This window comes from Nicotiana tabacum, chromosome 21 (assembly GCF_000715075.1).
Source record: "Nicotiana tabacum cultivar K326 chromosome 21, ASM71507v2, whole genome shotgun sequence".
NCBI classification, from domain to species: domain Eukaryota; kingdom Viridiplantae; phylum Streptophyta; class Magnoliopsida; order Solanales; family Solanaceae; genus Nicotiana; species Nicotiana tabacum.
In genome coordinates, this window is record NC_134100.1 from 65,180,777 (window position 1) to 65,200,875 (window position 20,099).

The window sequence follows — 20,099 nt, forward strand, 5'->3', positions numbered from 1 at the left end:
AATGCGTATTTGATCAAATTTATCCGACAGGCATATTATTTTTATGACATTCCGAGAAAACTTATTAACGTATTTCTTAAGGCATATTATTTTATGACATTCCGAGAAAATATTATTAACGTATTTCTTATGCATTTCATGCATTTATACATATACATTGACCCATGACCAGATGGCGTTATATACGTGTATATATGTATATTATATGTATATGGGATATGGGAAAAGGCTATGGCATTATGTACCACCACCTGATCAACTGGTATACGTTGATGATTTGCCCACAGTGGCCGAAATGATATGATGGGATGCCCTCAGAGGCTTGATGATGTTATGAACGCATATACCTATGCATGATATGACATTTATACGCATATGCATGACATTATAAAAATGAAATGACTCACAGAGCTATGCAAACGTACATATCGAGTCTTTTACTCCATGTTTCTCTCATGTCTATTATTTACTGATTTTTATTCTTACATACTCGGTACATTATTTGTATTGACGTCCCTTTTGCCTGGGGACGCTGTGTTTCATGCCCGCAGGTCTCGATAGACAGGTCGAGAGTCCTCCAAGTAGGCGAGTAGCTTAGCAGAAGATATTGGTGCACTCCATTTGCTCCAGAGTTGCTTGTTTGGTCAGTATGATTTAGATGTATATGGTTTGGTATGGCGGGGCTCTGTCCCGACCTTTATGACAATTATGTACTCTTAGAGGCTTGTAGACATATGTCGTATACGTGAAAGATTGTACGGTTTTGTTGGCATATGTTTTGAATTTATAAATGATGATGTTGGACTATTAGGCATGTATATCACGTGTATATGATGATGTAATAAGAAAGATACATTACATTGGTACTCGGTTGAGTAAGGTATCGGGTGCCCATCGCGGCCCATCGGTTTGGGTCATGACAAAAGTGGTATCAGAGCAGTTTTGTCCTAGGGAATCTACAAGCCATGTCTAGTAGAGTCTTGTTTATGGGTGTGTTGTGCACTACGCCTATAAGAAGGAGGCTATGGGGCATTTAAGACGGTCACTCTTTCTTCTTACTCTAGATCGTGTGGTAGAGCTCAATTGTAAGAACTCAATTTCCTAAACTCTATCTTATTCATAATACGACGATGCCTATATCCAGAAAGACGGTTGGTAAGGGATTGAATACGGCTATGGAAGAGTTGAGTCAGAGGAACTCGATTTTACATCATGTTTATGATGAGTAAATGTAAGGTCTCCAGCAGATCATGTGTGTACTAAGACGTGTGAGCTTTTGGATAAGGAGCCTTAAGGCAAGAATGTCGATCCACCCCTATGGTGAAGGGCAATGAGAGATTTAGAAGATAGATACAAGTTTCAACAAGTAAAAGAAGCAAGGTGAGGGAGGGTACGAGGCGCCCAGTTAATGAATTTTATCAGTATTTACAATTCAGGCAGAGGAATATAAGCATTTTGAGCTACCTTCAATAGTAACAGAGGTATGTACAATTGGTCACACCCATTCCAGTTATGCCCTATGGGGATCAACAAAAGTAGTATAAGAGAAGGATGAGATATCAGGATCTGGCTCGGGTTAGAGTAATCCAAAATGATGGATGAATCCTTTTTGAGTTAGTTGACATTTTTGAAGGGTATTATAAAGGTACACTCTAAAATAGTACAGCTAGATATGAGCACTACAAAGATAGGCACTGGAAGCCTTGAAGGGATAAATATAATCTTAGTGTGGCTCCCGTCCTAGTAGAGGGAGAACGTTAAGCAACCTGAAGAGCCACTGGATGGAGCAAAGGGGAGCAAAAAGCAAAAGAATGTCTTGTTGATGTTTTCAGAATAAAGTGATAGACATAAATGTTAGCGGAAAATAAGAAGAGTCAATAAAGTATTATGAGTAAAATATAATACATGGATGACAACGGTATAAAAAACAATGACAGTATTACATAGTCTATAATCAAGTGAAGAAAAAGACGGGAGGTGACAAGCCTTCAGACAACAAAAGAACATAGGCCATAAAGTCATGTCCTCATTTAGAAAAAAGAAAATTCCTGACTCTAACATGATTACCATAAGGAAAAGTTTAGATCCCAGAGTAATAGAAATCAGCATGGACTGATGAACAAGATAAACTAAGCATAAACTGGGGACTGAGTAATAGTCGACATCATGAGAATTTCAGAGATTGCATCCTGGCGATAATAGAATGGACGACAGAAGAATACCCTTTAAAGGTCATTCAGGAAGACGCTTCCCTAAAGCAAGCAAGGTGAGTAAAGTTAAGCTTAAGGGACTGTATGTGCCAGTTACACTAAGTGTCACCCTCGCGAGTGAGGAATTTTGTTATCCTTGGTACAGAAGGATTATCGCGAGGCGAGTAAGGATCATCGATGATGTGAAAAGATGCCAAAGATGAGAAGGTAAAACATCTATACCTAGATCATCGTAACACCAAATCTTAGTGCTCCCCAAAGGGGGGAATATGGAGTGATGTGGCATTAAGTCAGAATTAAGCGGTTCTAGTAATTATGGAATGGTAAAGGAAGAATGCGATAAAAATGAAAAAAGAGTGAACTTGCACTTACTCAATCCTACAAATATGCTACAATTCCAGAACATTACGCAAGCATGACGTCAAGGAGAAGAAGTAAGGGTTTCTGCCCGAGATGTTATTGATAAATAAGGAGCCAGTGCGAGACGTAAGTTAATGCAAAGGAAATAACCCAAGAAAGATTACGCGGAATATTGATATGAGAATGAGCCAATGAGTAGTTAGTAGTTGATCTAGGAAGAGCCTAGTTATGGCTAAACAAGAGGACACAGACAAATCAACAGATTGTGCAAGATGAACATAGTGAACCCCAACATGGGGACTTCAGTCTCACAGTATGACATTGTGATACTTGAAAAATATTCAGATAGGAGTCGGGGTAGTAAAGGTACCATATGAGTGTTACGGAAATAAAAGAGCGTCCCACTGGGAAGACGGTCAAAATATCAGTTCAGAAGAACCCTACAAGCACAAGGGAGTGGAAGTAAGTAACTACAGATAATTATAGGCAAGGAAGGACATCAAAAGGTCCGTCGAGTATATAATGTAATAACCCTACAGATTTGCAAGAGTCAGAGGGTCCTCCCAAAGTACTACAATAAAAGACTAGCTGAGGAAATAAGGAAGAAGGCTTCAACCTAAGCACAGTGACCTAAAGAAGAAATGGTCATGTAAAAACAGTCTCACTACAACATTGTATGCACTCCATGAGAAAGTGGCACCTACCATGGCTAATGAACGGGAAGTAAAATCAGAAGTAATATTCAAGATCATATGAGTTGTATGGAATTCCAATATGTGTGGGCACTAAGGTAAGCTAAGTATGTGTGCAACAAGGGGTCCTGAAGACCAGGAAAAGTATTAGCTTACATTTAAAGAAAGCTGAGAAGGAAGAAAAAGAATTATTCGATCAATGATCCAAAGTTAGTTACGTTATGAACGCACTTAAGATTTCGGAGCATCATCCATGCATCATATATGTTGGCAATCATACAGCCGTAGAAGACTCTGGTATAAGTTAAAAGAAAGAAATTGAGTCTAGGTCATAGACAAAGGATTGAATTATCAGAAGATTGTATCATGGATATTCCATAGCGCCCATGAAAGGCTAAAGTAATAACTAATGCCATGAGCCGCAGATGAAGAGATAGCTTAAGCCTATATAAAGGCTAATCAGAAGGAGGAGGAAACTAAAGAGTTACATAAACGAAGTAAATCAGGAATCTGATTATTGGACCCAGAAAATCATAGACCTCGTGATTGAGAACATTGCAGGATTACTCTTAGATATCAAAGGTATAAGAGAGATAGTACAGTAGCCATATTCTATAATGGCTCTACGATAAATCTAGTTAGAAGAAGTACCTTCCTCATAATAAGTCGGTATGAAGCTCCCACTAGGTTGTGTATGCACCAGAGGTGCAAGTATTATAATAGAGTTTCAAGTTGCGGACATGAATTATACCTACATGGAAGGAAGTTCATGAAAGATGTAGAAAATATGATGTGAGATTTTAAGGTAAGTAAGGTAAAGGTAAATAACGTACGAGATACTCAAATGCAGAAGGTTGTGGATAGTCCATACTTCGGATAGAATGCTAAAAACGCTAGGATTCAGTATCCAGGAATGATAGCGGCATTGCCAGCAGCATGTCTTCCAGCCTATGGTTTCTAGATACCGAGAGATCAAGTTAAGAGAGTAAAGAAGAGCTAGAAACGATGTGATGTCTCGCTTGATATTCTAAAATAACACAAGAAAATCTGTGGTGCAAGCAAGTTGAAGGAAGGTTGCGAGTAGTATTAATCAATATGTATGGGTCGCAAGTTAAAGTATGGAAAAGCGACAAGGTTTTAGGAAGACAGGAGTAAGGATGAGAAAGGCGAGTGGGAAGGTGACCAGAATGGATAAATCCTCGGGATTAAGCTCATGAAAATAAGAGAGCTAATGGTTTCTCTAAATTATAGAAAGCTCAGTATAATCTGAATGAACTCAAAGGAGTCTAAGACTAATAGCATTTAAAAGAGATGGAATGTTGCCCTCATAGTAAAATGAGGTTATATTTGTGATAAATGAAGGATGACGTTTGGACCTTCGATTGAGTAATGACTTGAAAAGGATTTCATGAATTGTACGGGATTAAAATACCCATGTAAGGTGAGTCATTGGGATACTGCGAGATACGCTTATGAAAGCATGGTATCGCCCCAGGTGGATCAGTCTAATCATTTCAGATGTTCCCCGATGTAACATGGACCCTAGCGGCGGTGTTACATAAAAGGTTAAGTTATCAGGGGTAGATTATAGATTAATATTAAGGTGAATCAACAATGGATGGATAAAAGTTATAAAGTATGAGATGAGATTAGGCCGTCAGTATTAAGATGAATAGTAATGTGGAAGCATTAAAGGACATAGATTTATGCATATTGGATAAGCAATGAAAGTAACCTGGAATTTGGTAGCAGACCTCAGTAACGAGAAATCGAGGTAAGAGTTATGGTATAGTATGACCTACTTAGATGCAGTAAAGTCATACGGATGGATAACCGGGTCTATGAAATAATATATAGCAATATTCGACAAAATATCGAGCGAAGAACTTCAGTAATAGCTAAAAATCAGAGGAAAAATAAAAGAAGAGACGCATAAGCGCACTTGCAAGGTCAGAGTCGTATAGGCTGCATGATAGAAGGTAGCGACAGTTACGAGATTAGAAGGATTCCGACTAAAAGTTGTGGTGTGAGAAAGAGGCTAAAAGGAGGGAATGCCCTGGCCTTTGGATTTATTCAAAGAACAGTTACCTAATGGCAAAAAGAGTATTAAAGTATTCAGAAGAGCTCTAGGTTATGAGAATGATAAGTGCATCTGTCAACATTCGAGGACGAATGTTCCAAAAGGGGGAATGATGTTACACCCCATATTTTTGTACATGGAAGTACGCCATAAGTAAATTGATATAAGCTCGGAAATGAGATGGTACATCCCGTATTTTTGTATGTTAAAATTTTGGCGTAAGCTAATCGACGTAAGTTCGAGAATGGGATTATTTTGAGGTTATAAGCATTTATACTATTTCAAAACAAATGATGAGTAAACTCGTGAAGGTGAGAGGCTAAGCGAATCAAAGAAAAATGAGTTTTGTCGAAGTTTGACAATTTGGGGATAAAATACGATCCAAGCTATAATACCCAGTATTTATGGACTAGTACCATACAAGGTACCACGTGGCCATGATAGTAATGTGTACAAGGTATGTTAAAAGTGATTAGTATTTTAAGTAAGTTGAGATAATTCTTAATTATTGGGTAATGGGATATTACCCAATTAATTAAGGAATTTTTGTGGCTAAGCTTAATCAAGACTTTTGGATAAGTATTAACTCACTTCTCAATAAAACACGTATCCATGTCTTAAGAAGAGTACTACTGTATTTTGTAAACTACGTGTGTTCCCATTTAATGTGACACATTACACCTATTCATTCCTTTTTTTTTTACGATATTCAATCTCACTTTCCCCCTAACTTTATTCTTCTTTACTTCTTTCATTATACTACAATTCCATGGCAACCCATATGGGTTTCAACGCATTACTAGCAAGTTACAGGTTTTGTAACACAATTTGGAATTTATATAATAGCAGGGTAAGACGCAATTCTAAGAGAACACGGTATAATCTTTCTCAAGAATATTATATGGATATTTTCCTACTCCAGGTATGTTAAGGCTATCCCTTCTTTCTTTTGGCATGGTCCAAATGATACAAATGAAACGTGCAAAATACGCAACTTCCATAAATGACTCTATTCATAGAAATATTAGGGGTGTCTATATTCTTGATTCCCCATGTGAATTATTATTATATCTTCTGTTCATGGGTCTCAGAAAAATACGTATTTGATAAAATTTATCCGACAGGCATATTATTTTTATGACATTCCGAGAAAATCTTATTAACGTATTTCTTAAGGCATATTATTTTATGACATTCCAAGAAAATATTATTAACGTATTTCTTATACATTTCATACATTTATACATATACATTGACCCATGACCAGATGGTGTTATATACGCGTATATATGTATATTATATGTATATGGAATATGGGAAAAGGTTATGGCATTATATACGCACCACCACCTGATCAGCTGGTATACGTTGATGATTTGCCCGCAGTGGCCGAAATGATATGATGGGATACCCTCAGAGGCTTGATGATGTTATGAACGCATATACCTATGCATGGTATGACATTTATACGCATATGCATGACATTGTAAAAATAAAATGACTCACAGAGCTATGCACACGTACATGTCGAGTCTTTTACTTCATGTTTCTCTCATGTCTATTATTTACTGATTTTCAATCCTTACATACTCGGTACATTATTTGTACTGACATCTCTTTTGCCTATGGACACTACGTTTCATGCCCGCAGGTCTCAATAGATAGGTCGAGAGTCCTCCAAGTAGGCGATCAGCTCAGCAGAAGATATTGGTGCACTCCATTTGCTCCGGAGTTTCTTGTTTGGTCAGTATGATTTAGATATATATAGTTTGGTATGGCGGGGCTCTATCCCGACCTTTATGATAACTATGTCCTCTTAGAGGCTTGTAGACATATGTCGTGTATGTGAAAGATTGTACGGCCTTGTCGGCATATGTTTTGAATTTATAAATGATGATGTTGGCCTATTAGGCCCGTATGTCACGTGTATATGATGATGTAATAAGAAAGATACGTTACGTTGGTACTCGATTAAGTAAGGTACCGGGTGCCCATCACGGCCCATCGGTTTGGGTCGTGACAATAAGACTAGGGTCGACCTTCTGTTACTTCATATGGTGGATTTTGATGTGAGCCTGGGTATGGATTGGTTATCTCCATATCACACTATTCTCAATTGTCATGCTAAGACTGTGATGTTTGCTATGCCGGGGTTGTCGAGGTTGGAAGCGAGGTTCCTTGGGTCATATTCCTAGTAGCATAGTTTCTTTTCTGAAGGCCCAATGGATAGTTGAGAAGGGGCGCATGGCGTACTTAGCCTTTGTTAGAGATGTTAGTGTTGATACACCCACAGTTGATTCAGTCCCCTTGGTGAGGGAGTTTTTAAGTTCTCTGCAGACCTACCAGGCATGCCACCCAATAGGGATATTGATTTTGGTATTGATTTGGCGTTGGGAACTCAGCCTATTTTTATTCCATCGTACCATATGGCTCCAGCGAAGTTGAAGGAATTAAAGGAACAACTACATGAATTTCTAGATAAAGGTTTCATCAGGCCACGTGTTTCACCTCGGAGTGCTCCGGTTCTATTTGTGAAAAAGAAAGACGATTCTATGAGAATGTGCATTGACTACAGGCAACTGAACAAGGTTACTATCAAGAACAAGTATCCAATATCGCGCATTGATGATTTATTCGACCAGTTTTAGTGTGCTAGGATATTCTTGAAGATAGAATTGAGATCAGAATACCATCAGTTGAATATGAGGGCTTCGGACATTCCTAAGACGGCCTTCAGGACCCATTATGGGCATTATGAGTTCTTGGTGATGTCATTTGGGCCCAATGCCATAGTAACTTTCATGCACTTGATGAATAGCATGTTTCAGCCTTATTTGGATTCCTTCATCATTGTGTTTATTGATGATATATTGATATATTCTCGCAGCCGGGAGGAGCATGAGTAGCATTTGAGCAACGTGCTATAGAGTTTGAGGAAGAAGAAGCAGTACGCTAAGTCTCCAAGTGTGAGTTTTGGTTAGACTCGGTGGTAATCTTTGGTAATGTGGTGTCGACCGATGGGATTAAGGTGGATTTGAAGAAGATTGAGGCAGTTCAAAGTTGGCCCAGACCTTGTACTGCTACTGAGATAAGGAGGTTTCTAGGTTTGGCTAGGTATTATCGCCACTTTGTGGAGGGGTTTTCATATATTGCATCCCCGTTGACTAAGTTGACTTAGAAGGGTGCCCCATTCAGGTGTCCTGATGAGTGTGAGGAGTGCTTTTAGAAGCTCAACTCTGCCTTGACTATAGCTCCAATTCTGATTTTGCTTTTGGGATTGGGTTCATATATAGTCTATTGTGATGCTTACCGGGTTGATATCGGGCGTGTGTTTATGCAAGATGGTAGGGTAATTACCTGTGCCTCATATCAGTTGAACCCCCATGAGAAGAACTACCTAGTGCATGATTTGGAGTTAGCAACAATTGTACATGCACTTAATATTTGGTGGCATTATCTTTATGGCGTGTCTTGTGAGGTGTATACGGATCACCGGAGTCTCCAACATCTCTTCAAGCAGAAGGGTTTGAACTTGAAGAAACAGAGATGGTTAGAGCTACTGAAGGACTATGAGATCACCATTTTTTATCACGGGGGAAGGTGAATGTGGTGGCCGATGCCTTGAGTAGGAAGGCGGAAAGCATGGGGAGTCTTGCTTTTATTCTAGTCGGGGATAGGCCTTTGGCTTTGGACATTCAGGATTTGGCCAACAAGTTCATGAGGTTGGATGTTCAGAGCCTAGTAGGTTCTTGCTTGTGTTGTATCGTAGTCATCTTTATTTGAGCGCATCAAGGCACGTCAGTATGATGATCCCCACTTGCTTGTCCTTAGGGACATGGTGTAGCATGGTGATGGTAATGAGGTGACTATTGGTGATGATGGTGTGTTACAGCTTGGGGGCCAGATTTGTGTGCCTAATGTGGATGGGTTGTGAGAGCTGATTCTTAAGAAGACCCATAGTTCGCGGTATTTAATTCATCCAGGTGCCGCGAAGATGTACCATGGTCTGAAGCAGCATTATTTGTGGTGAAGGATGAAGAATGGCATTGTTAAGTATGTTGGACGGTGTTTGAGTTGTCAGCAGGTTAAGTATGAGCATTAGAGACCGGGTGGTTTGCTTCAGAGGCTAGATATACCGGAGTAGAAGTGGGAGTGTATCACTATGGATTTGTGGTTGGGCTGCCATAGACCCTGAGGAGATTTGATGATGTGTGGGTCATTGTAGACAGATTGACCAAGTCTGCACACTTTAGTCCAGTCATGACTACCTACACTTCAGAGTAGTTGGCTCATATTTATCTTAGAGAGATTGTTCGCATGCATGGTATGCCAGTATCTATTATCTCGGATCGGACACTCATTTCATATCACATTTTTAGAGAGCCGTGTAGCGTGATTTAGGCACATAGTTTGAGATGAGTACATCATTTCCTCCCCATATGGACAGGTAGTCCGAGCGTACTATTCAAATCTTGGAGGACATGTTGTGAGCCTGTGTTTTTTATTTCGAGGGCCATTGGGATCAGTTTTGATTGTTAGCCGATTTTGCCTACAAAAATAGCTACCAGTCGAGTATTCAGATGTCTCTATATGAGGCCTTATATGGGAGGCGATGTCCTTCTCCAGTTGGTTGGTTTGAGCCTGGGGAGGCTAGGTTGTTGAGCACTGATTTGGTCTGTGATGCTTTGGAGAAGGTGAAATTAATTCATGAGTGGTTTTGTATAGCGCAGTTCAGGCAAAAGTTGTATGCTGATAGGAAGGCTAGTGATGTGGAATTCATGGTGGGTAAGAAGGTTCTACTCAAAAATTTACCCATAAAGGGTGTGATGAGGTTCGGGAAGAAGGGCAAGTTGAGCCCACAGTATATTGGCCCTTTTGAGGTATTTGAGAGAGTGGGTGAGGTGGCATATAGACTTGCTTTGCCACCCAGCTTATGGGAAGTTCATTTGGTGTTTCATGTTTCCACGCTCCAAAGTACTCTGAGGATCCGTCACATGTGTTATATTTAGCCCGGTGGAGTTGGACAAGTATTTGACTTATGTTGAAGAGCGGGTGGATATTATGGACAGATAGGTTCGAAAGCTGAGATCGAAGAATATTTTATTCGTGAAAGTTTAATAGAGAGGCCAATCGGTTGGGGAGGCAACTTAGGATATCGAGCATGATATACCAAGTCGATATCCTCATCCTTTTTATACTCCAGTTATGATTCTAAACTTGTTTGAGGACGAACGTTTGTTTAAGAAGGGAGAATGTAATGCCCCGGCCAGTTATTTTGTATATTTGAGCCTCGTTTCCCTATTTGATTCTTCTCGTGTGCTTAATTTTTATTTTGTGACTTGCAGGGATGGCCGGTTTGGTTTTGGGAAGGTTTTGGATTGAAATGGAACACTTAGTTTTAAAATTGGAAGTTATAAGAGTTAACCGAGGTTTGACTTTTGCGATAAAAAATCATGAATGGTGTTTTGATGGTTCCAATAAGTTTGTATGGTGATTTTGGACTTAGGAATATGCTGGGAATTAGATTTGGAGGTTCCTTATATGATTTGGCTCTTTTTGCTGAAAGTTGGCAATTTGAAGGTTTAGAAATTTCATAAGTTTAACCATGGGTTGACTTTATTCTATCAGGTTCGAATTATTGTTTCGGGAATTGGAATAGGTCTGTTTTGTCATTTAGAACTTGTGTGAAAAGTTTGATCTCATTCCGAGTTGGTTTGGTAAGACTCGAATACTTGGTAGTGAATATTGGACTTCTTGAGTTTCATAGCTTGCATGATGCATTTTGGTGTTCAGTTTGTGATTTTATATATTATTTTGATGTTCGAGCGTGAGAGCGAGTTTTTATGAGGTTTATGTCTTCTTGTATTTGCGATGACTGCATTGCGGTGGCCTTATTGCATTTGCGAAGGGAGTGACTGCCTTAGGGACCTTGCATTTGCGAGGTAGCAGGTCATAACTGCGAAATTAGAGGGGCAACAGGTGACTTCGCAATTGCGAAGTCTAGAGTCGCATTTGCAACTTTTATGGGGAACAACCATGCTTCGCATTTGCAATCCTTTAGTCGCATTTCTAGAGGTAGCATTTGTGAACCTCTAGTCGCAAATGCGATATCTGTAGCTTGTTAATAGCTGGGTGTTTCAGGACTTAGGCTTATTTTATCACATTTTGAGCCCTAGACTTGGTAATCGGCGATTTGCGAAGGAGATTTTCACACATAGCTATTGGGTAAGTGATTTTTACTTAGTTTTGGTAATATATCTTGATTTCTTATGGATTCTTACACCAAAATCATGGAATTTGAAAAGAAATTTTGGGGATTTTTGTCTGTGTTTTGAAAAATAAAAATTTGGGATTTGAGAGTCGATTTGGACTCGGTTTTGAAAATCAATCACATATTTGGATTCGTGGGGTTATGGGTAGTCGAGATCTATCCCTCAACTTGGGTTTTGATCATGCAAACCTTGGGTTGACTTTTGTTGACTTTTCGGAAATTGGGTAAAGATTGGAACTTTATTGTTAGAATTGACTCCTTTAGCATTGTTTGATGTTATTGACTCTTTTTTGGCTAGATTGGAGCCAGACTGAGGTGATTTTTAAAGAAAAGGCATTTTTGGGTATTGAATTGGCTTGTTTAAGGTTAGTATCTTGCCTAATATTGTGTGGGCGAATACCCTTAGGATTTGGCGTTAATTTCCTATTTGTGTTATATGAAAAGCAACATGTACACGAGGTGACGAGCGTATACATGAGTGCTATGGTTTGCTTATGACCGGATTAGATCTTAGGCTATTAATATGCCTTAATTTTAGGATGTATTGTATATGAAACATGCTTAATCACTTGGTGTCTATGTAAACATGATCAATAAACTTGATTTAGCCGTAGTAATGCTTTTTTTGTTAGATACCCATCCGTATTTTACTATTTTCATGTCCTTGTGCAGCTTGTTGATAAATTATGAACTCATATCCTCGATGAAACATTGGCATTATAGTTCTGTGATTATTGTGGCATATGTGGACATGTTGAGTGGATTGTTTGGGTATTGGCAAAAGGTTTTCTCCGTGCGATTGTGTTTGTTATTTTTTCAGGGCGGAGCGATACCGGTGGCTATTGTGCTTTTTTCAGGGAGGAGCGATACCGGTGGCTATTGTAATTTTTTCAGGTAGAGCTGCATTGACCGTCACAATCCCTTGGAGTCTTATCCTTATATTGCTACTGTCATTTTTATATCCAAATAATATTATATTTTTGAGATATTATTATGTAATCAGTTAGAGCTCGTAACTCTGTACTACCTAGTTCTGGGAAGATATGTTGAGTATTGCTAGTTTGGCATGTATTGACTCTATTTTCGCTTTTATATTGAACTCCGTCCTATTATATAATGTTATGTTTATCTAAATATTGTTATGTGATCGGTATATATAATTTTAGAGACTAGGTGTCATCACGACCTCTATGGTGGGATTTGAGTCCAGAAACTAGTACTAAAAAGATCGTGTGGTTGGTAATCGTTAATGTTCATGTTTGATACTCGACGCGGAAGATTTATGGAAGTTTTTCTCTTGAGGCGATTGTGGGTGCATGATGTGTCAGTCATTTAAGTGGGGGAGTTAAATATTAGGTATGGAGATTTTTGCATCCTCGATGTTTAGAGATTAGATTTTCTTAGAGGCAGACTATCCATGTGGTTGTTGAGTGTAAAAGTGTGTTAAGGGTTGGACAACTGATTGTACGAGTCATGGATATGGTCACTACGGATTTTTTTGGAAGGTTATCTGCATATTTCAGAATGGTTTGAATCGGTTTGGGGGCCATTGGTAGACCTAATGTGACTGTGTATTCTACACTCGATTGGATTTGCTTACTCGATGCAACTTTTATTATGGGTATATTATTGGGTAGAATGGATTTTATTCATGCCCTAATCTATTTTAGGTGTTACTTTCTTAAGCAATAATGGGTTATCAGACTGCTTAATTATTCACACGTATTTTGTGGTCCTGTTTAGGCTTTGTGGCGATGTGTGAGCGAGATGTCTCTTGAAATATTAATTTGCTTATTTCACCTAAGTTGTGCTTACCGTTTTCGTATCGTATTATGCTATTCGTCTCTCCATTGTTATGTTTATGCATTGTACGTGCTTGTTGTTGATACACATGTGTTTTGGGAGTATAAGAATTTTGGTCAATGAGTATTCCTATGTGGATTGATATGATGTTGGATCGGGTTGCACGCCGCAATGGAGTTATGTTTGGATTTAATTCCTTGTGCTTATTTAGTATGTTTGGTTTCTTCCTTGTGGAATGGATTCATAGCATTATGCTTTTATGGTTGAATCTGTTAGACTTGTTGGATAGTTTTCTTATTTGGTTCTCTTTTCATTATTGGTCACATTCGAGTTGTTTGCTTATTTGGAGCACGGATTGCGTCACATGTGGTTCTATGTGGCATGTCGGTCGAGCAGCTTGTACTGGGTGAGATGAGGCTATTGGACCTAATATGTTGTAATCAGTTTTAGATAAGGTATGTTTGAAAGAAGAATGCTATTAGTCAGCTCAGAATTTTGCAATGGTTCTTATCGAGTTATAGAACTCCATGACTTATTGATTTGATGGGTGGTTATGAGTTTCTAAATGTCCATTTCATCATTATTAGTGTCACAAAGGATTGGAATAAGATTTTATTTGATATGAGGTGATTAGCAGTATCAGGCTTAGTAATGAGCAGCTATTATGGTCGAAAGATATTGTTATAAGTATATGAGTTACACGGTACATCTTGCGATTATATCTTGGGGTATATTTATGGCTTGATGCAACTTGTAGGGATTGATACAATGTATATATACAAAAATCAGATCTTAGAGGGAGTTTCGAAAGTTGGAATTTGATTCTAAGGATTGTAATCTAAGGTTGATGGAAGAATGTTTAATCAAGATTGTATTGGTGGGATTATATGGATTGAGGTGATGTGACATCACCAATGGGTATGTGTATGATGAGTTTATAGTGATTTGACATCTTTAAAATGACTCTTGGCACATTTGAGGACGGACATATGTTTAAGTTAGGAGAATGTAATGACCCGGCCGGTTGTTTTGGGCTTTAGCACCTTGTTCGACGATTTGAAATCTTGAGTAACTTCATATTATGCATTATGACTTGCGTGTATGGTTAGTTTAATGTTTGAGAGGTTCTAGATTGATTTGGAAGAGTGATTCTGAATTTGTAAGCTTTAAGTTGGAAGAATTGACCAAGGTTTGATTTTTGAGTAAACGACCTTATAATCGAGATTTGATGGTCTCGATAGGTTCATATGGTGTTTCTGGACTTGAGCATATGTTTGAATTTGAATTTGATTTTCCTAGAATGTTTTGACTCTATCCCAAATTTTGAAATGTGAAGGATTGGAGAGTTTATAGGTTTGGCCGGAAGTTGACTTTGGTGTTATCGTACTTCTATTTTGGTTTTGAGACCTTGGATAGGTTCTTTTAGTTGATTGGAACTTGTGTGCAAAGATTGGTTTTATTCTGGAATGTCTAAGTGTGATTCAAATGAGTTCAGCGAAGTTTGAATGTTTGAAAGGTAAGATAAGTATTTCGATCGCCGATCCGTTGTTTTGTTATTTTTTAATCTTTCGAGCCTTGGTATAAATTTGGATAAGATATTTGGACATGTTGGCATGATTGGACAGGGTAACCGTGGGGCTCGATTTTATTTCGGGGTAGTTTTGGACTATTTCAGTTGGGTTTTGTATTGCTGATTTCTGGTGTCTCTAATGAGCTTCATGATAGAGGGAGGTGCATCGCGATCGCGTAGAGTCATTTGGGAGCTAGGAGTTTTTTCTCTTCGCGTTCGCGCGCATGGGGTCGCATTCACGGAGGGCTGGAGGCTAGAGCATCGCATTTGCATGCAAGGGGTCGTGTTCGCACTGGTATGGAGTCAGACAGAGGTTTGGACTTTGCATTCACAGAGCGGGGCTTGCATTTGCGTAGTCTTAGCAAACATGGGCAACGCATTCGAGAGAAGGTCTTCGCGTTCGCGTAGTGTAGCTGGAGATGGATGTTTGTTTGGCTTTCGCGATCGCGAAAATAATGCCCCGATTGCGAGTGAGGAGCTTTGTGTGAGGCTGGTTTGTGCTGCACAAACGCGAGGCTTGAGCCGCGTTCGCGAAGATTACCCCCCCCCCCCCAGACTATTTTAAGTGTCTATTTCAGAATTTTACCTAATCATTCATATTTTGAGCCATAGACTTTGAGGGGACAATATTTTGAAGATCAATTTCACCACTACATTGGAGGTAAGGAATTTTCACTTAGATTTGCCGTTATATATTGATTCCTCATGGATTTTTAGTTATATATTGATTCCTCATGGATTTTTACACCAAAAGATTAGAATTTTAAAGTGAAATTTGGGGTTTTATCTACACCTTAAGAGGATGTATTTTTGGAATTTGAGTACCGATTTGGATTCAGTTGTAGAAACTAATTATATATTTAGTTCAGCAGGTTATGGGTCATCGAGATTTGGTATTGGTTCCAGATTTTGGGCACGTGGGCTCTGGTTGACTTTTGTTGACTTTTAGGGGATTCTTCAAAGATCGAAGCTTTATGGATTTTCGCTTCCTATAGCATTGTTTGACTTCCTTGGGTGATGTTTGGCTTGGAATTGCATGATGTAAGGGCTAGAGAGAGATTTTGATGCGATTTGAGGTTGAAGACTAGACGGATAAGGTAAGTATCTTGCCTAACTTGGCTTGAGTGACTTTTTGCTTACATTAATGATGTTGGCTATGTGATGGGGGTGACATACATGCGAGATGACAAACATATGTCTGTGCATCGAGTTTATCCATGCTCGGGGTAGTCTTTAGGCTCTAGGATGCCTTGTTTTGGATATTGTGCTTCCTGCTATCACGATTTATATGTTTGTATGACTACATGAACTTCTTAAATGATGCTAGAGATCATGTGTAGGTTTTGATTTCTTGTTTGAAAATGATACTCATTATTGTATGGTGTACCCGCCTAATCTGAATTGTAGTTGTACATTTCGCACATGCATACACCTTAGCAAGCTATTTTTCTCAATCCAAAAGTATATCATTTGATTTCCTTTATTCATATACATGTGTTCATGTATAAAATTTCTGTGAGATGGACTGGATTTACAGCATGTGAGTGGTCTGTGCGGGTTGAGTTATTAAAACACGTGAGTGGCTCGTGCGGGTTGAGCTATTATAGAATGTGAGTTGTCTTTGCAGTTATTATGATTATGGCACGTGACTTATCCGTGTAGTATGTGGATAAGGATATATCCCCCTAGGGTCGTCCTGTAATGTTTTTCTCTTAATGACGTACACGCGAATTATGGAAAACTAATATGTACTTGGACTTTGCTTACCTTCTCTATATGCAAACTCTTTGGATGTATGCATGATGTTTACCGCATATCTTCTCTATATGATAGCTCCAGAATGTATACATACCTTTCATATATATATATATATATATATATATATATATACTGTTGACGGGTTATTTGATATCAAATGCATATCTTCTCTATATGCTGCTTTGATTGATGAAATTATTCGTGGTACATATCTTCTCTATATCTTAATGTTTGTCACTTAGCTTGTTTATTCGTGCATATCTTCTCTATAAACAATTGTTGACGGGTATATGATATCATGTGCATATCTTCTCTATATGCTGCTTTGATTGATGAAATAATTCACGGTACATATCTCCTCTGTATGTCAATTTGTATAATTTTACTTGTTTATTCATGCATATCTTCTCTATATGCAACTGTTGACGGGTTATCATATATCAAATGCATATCTTCTCTATATTCTGAATTGTAGTTTTTTTGTGATACTTGTGCATATCTTCTCTTTATGTTGAACTGTAGTTCGTTTACGATACTTATGCATATTTTCTCTATGTACACTGATAGCCTTACCTGCACTTCATGCTTAGATTTTGGTAATGTTGTTCTATACATGTATATTCACGAACTATATAGGTTCGATAAGTGAGTATATTGATAACTCTCGCTGATATTAGTCATGATACTTATGGAGTATATGGGGTCGGTTATACTCACACTACGCTTCTTCACCTTGCATGTAGATCTTGGATCTGAGCTGTTGTGGATGACGAAGGTTAGCATTGAAGATGCACCAGCATTCTAACTACAAGCTACTACTTGTTCATGGTAGTTTAGGAATTATGCTTATGTTTATGTATTTTCAAACATATATTGTAATTTCCTTCGTACTAGAATTATAAATCTAAATTTTAGTAGCTCATGACTTATTCTACCAGTCCTTGGGATAGTTGTATTGATTTATGTGTTTTTATATTAATATTTAATGGATAATTTCCAGATTGGATTGTGGCATATATAGTTGGCTTCCCTACTAGGATGAACTAGGTGCCATCACGACTTGGTAGGATTTTGGGTCCTGACAAGTACCATATTATTTAGATATTGTTATAAGTGTAGGAAATGTATTGGAAGTGATTTAGGGTCTAAGGAGCTCTAGTTCCAAGTCTAGTTGGAAACTGTGCAATGGACTAAAGTTTTAAATGAGCTTACACAAGACTCAACTCCAAATGATCACAACTCTCAAGATATAAGAATTATGTGGTATTTTACTTATCAAATTAAATCTCTTTAAGACTATTTCCTAAATCATCAAACCGTTTGTTATTTTGATATTTTGATAAGTACTTATGACCTTTTATACTAAACAATAGCAGATCAGCGATCTAGCCCTGAGCGAATTGTGGCTAAAGGTTCAATCATGGCAGCTAATCGTGGACAAGGTTGAACAGTGAAAAATTCCTATAAGAAGAAGTCCTACAGGTCCATGCCAATCACTAAATCGTATACCCCACTATGGCAATGGTTGCCCTTTGGCCTCTATATATTAGGCATCAAAGAGAGAGACATGAAAGTGATTTTTTTAGCCAAGTCTTTGGTTCTAGAGAGAAGATGAAGCACCTCCACCCTAAATAAACTTCAAGGTAATTTTCTTTGGTACAAGGATAATTATATAATATTATTTGACATTAATACTAATATTATAATGAATCAAATCCATAGGAAATAAATTAAATCTTCAAGACTCCTCAGTGGAGTTCAAGTTAGGGTTCTTAATTAAAGAGATAATTTCTTTACCCTAGTTTTAGATATGTTAATGAATTAAGTATGTGGAAGGTGTTTTGAAGTGGAAAACACTATTTGAATAAAAAGTTCATTATTTCTCGAATTGAATATTCATAAGCTAGGTTTCTAACGAAGAAAATAAATAGTGTTGAGTTGAATAATGTAATTTGGAGTTTCAAATGAATGGATTGAGTTTCATAACACCTTGTAGACAATAAAATCTGCGTTAAGAATATAATCGGGACAGAAAAATATTGCAACAATCATAGTATTATTTCAAATAGTATGAGTGTTCAATCTCTATGATTCCTCTGATTCTTATTATCTAAGATAAATTTAAGTGCCATAAGGTTGATCTTGAATTGAAATTTGTTATGTCCGTCACGAATGCTTTGATGGTCGCTACGAACAGTAATTTTGCTACGAACAAGTAGCCTTGATTTTGAAAGCCTTGTATTTGATTTGACTTCGTTCTTGATCTTGAATACTTGAAATATGTATTGAAGTACTTGAATGCTTGAACACTCACCGTTTGTAAAGAATTAATTTCCTTTGATCCACGAGATGCCTTGTGTCTTGTTGTTAGACCTTAGCTTCTCTTTTCCTTAAATAAGAGAAATGACCCTTTATATAGGTGTTGGATGGAATAGCATGCAAGAAAGAATTATGGGTCATTGGGCTTGGTCTTCATGGGTCATCCCAGTTAGTAGAAGACCATCTAAATAGGCTAGCCCAATAATGGGCCCAGTAGATTTAAATAAGGGATTTTTACCTACCTATACTACATATGAAACTTATTTACCCTCCATAATCAAGTTTTAACTTAATTATATAGTCATATACAATTTATCAATTATATAAAAATTAGTTTTAAATGAGTATCCCTTGATTGTAGCCTTTTAATTTAGTAAATCCCGAAAAATACTCACAATTCCTTACTTACCAAACAAACCTAATCTTTCTAAAGGATTTTCCTCTTTCTCTCTTTGAAATCAACCCTCTCTCTACACCGATTCAATAAGATTTTTTCTTCTAAAGCTCATAATTTTCTCTAACAATGGCGAAGAAAGGGATTAATATTTTATCGATTTGAATTTTGTCATGGCTGGAGTTTGGATTTTCTTGTGCTTCCCATTTTCTTGTTGGTGCTCCGATTGCGGGCTAGCAGTAGTATATTAATTATTTTGCTGGATTGTTCGAATTGAAATTGTCAATCAATAAATTTTGAAGGTGTCTGACTCTCCACCATTGTCAGCCATTAAAAAGTTTTGAAGCTTTAAATTCAAATTCGAATTTTTAAAAAATATTTTTTGTTTGGATTGGGTGTTATTGCAAATGATTGAGAATATTCTATGGAGTTTATATCTCGATTTTAAGGGTATTTGATGAAGATTAGATTTGATTTGGATGGATTTTCATATTGAAATTCGAAGAAGAAGCAGAAGAACACATCACATATAAAATATATACAAATTATATACAAAATACATACAGAAGATAGATTGTATAAAATTTATATGAAAATTGTATTTAAGTTGTATAATATTGTAGTTGTATTTAACTGGATAAG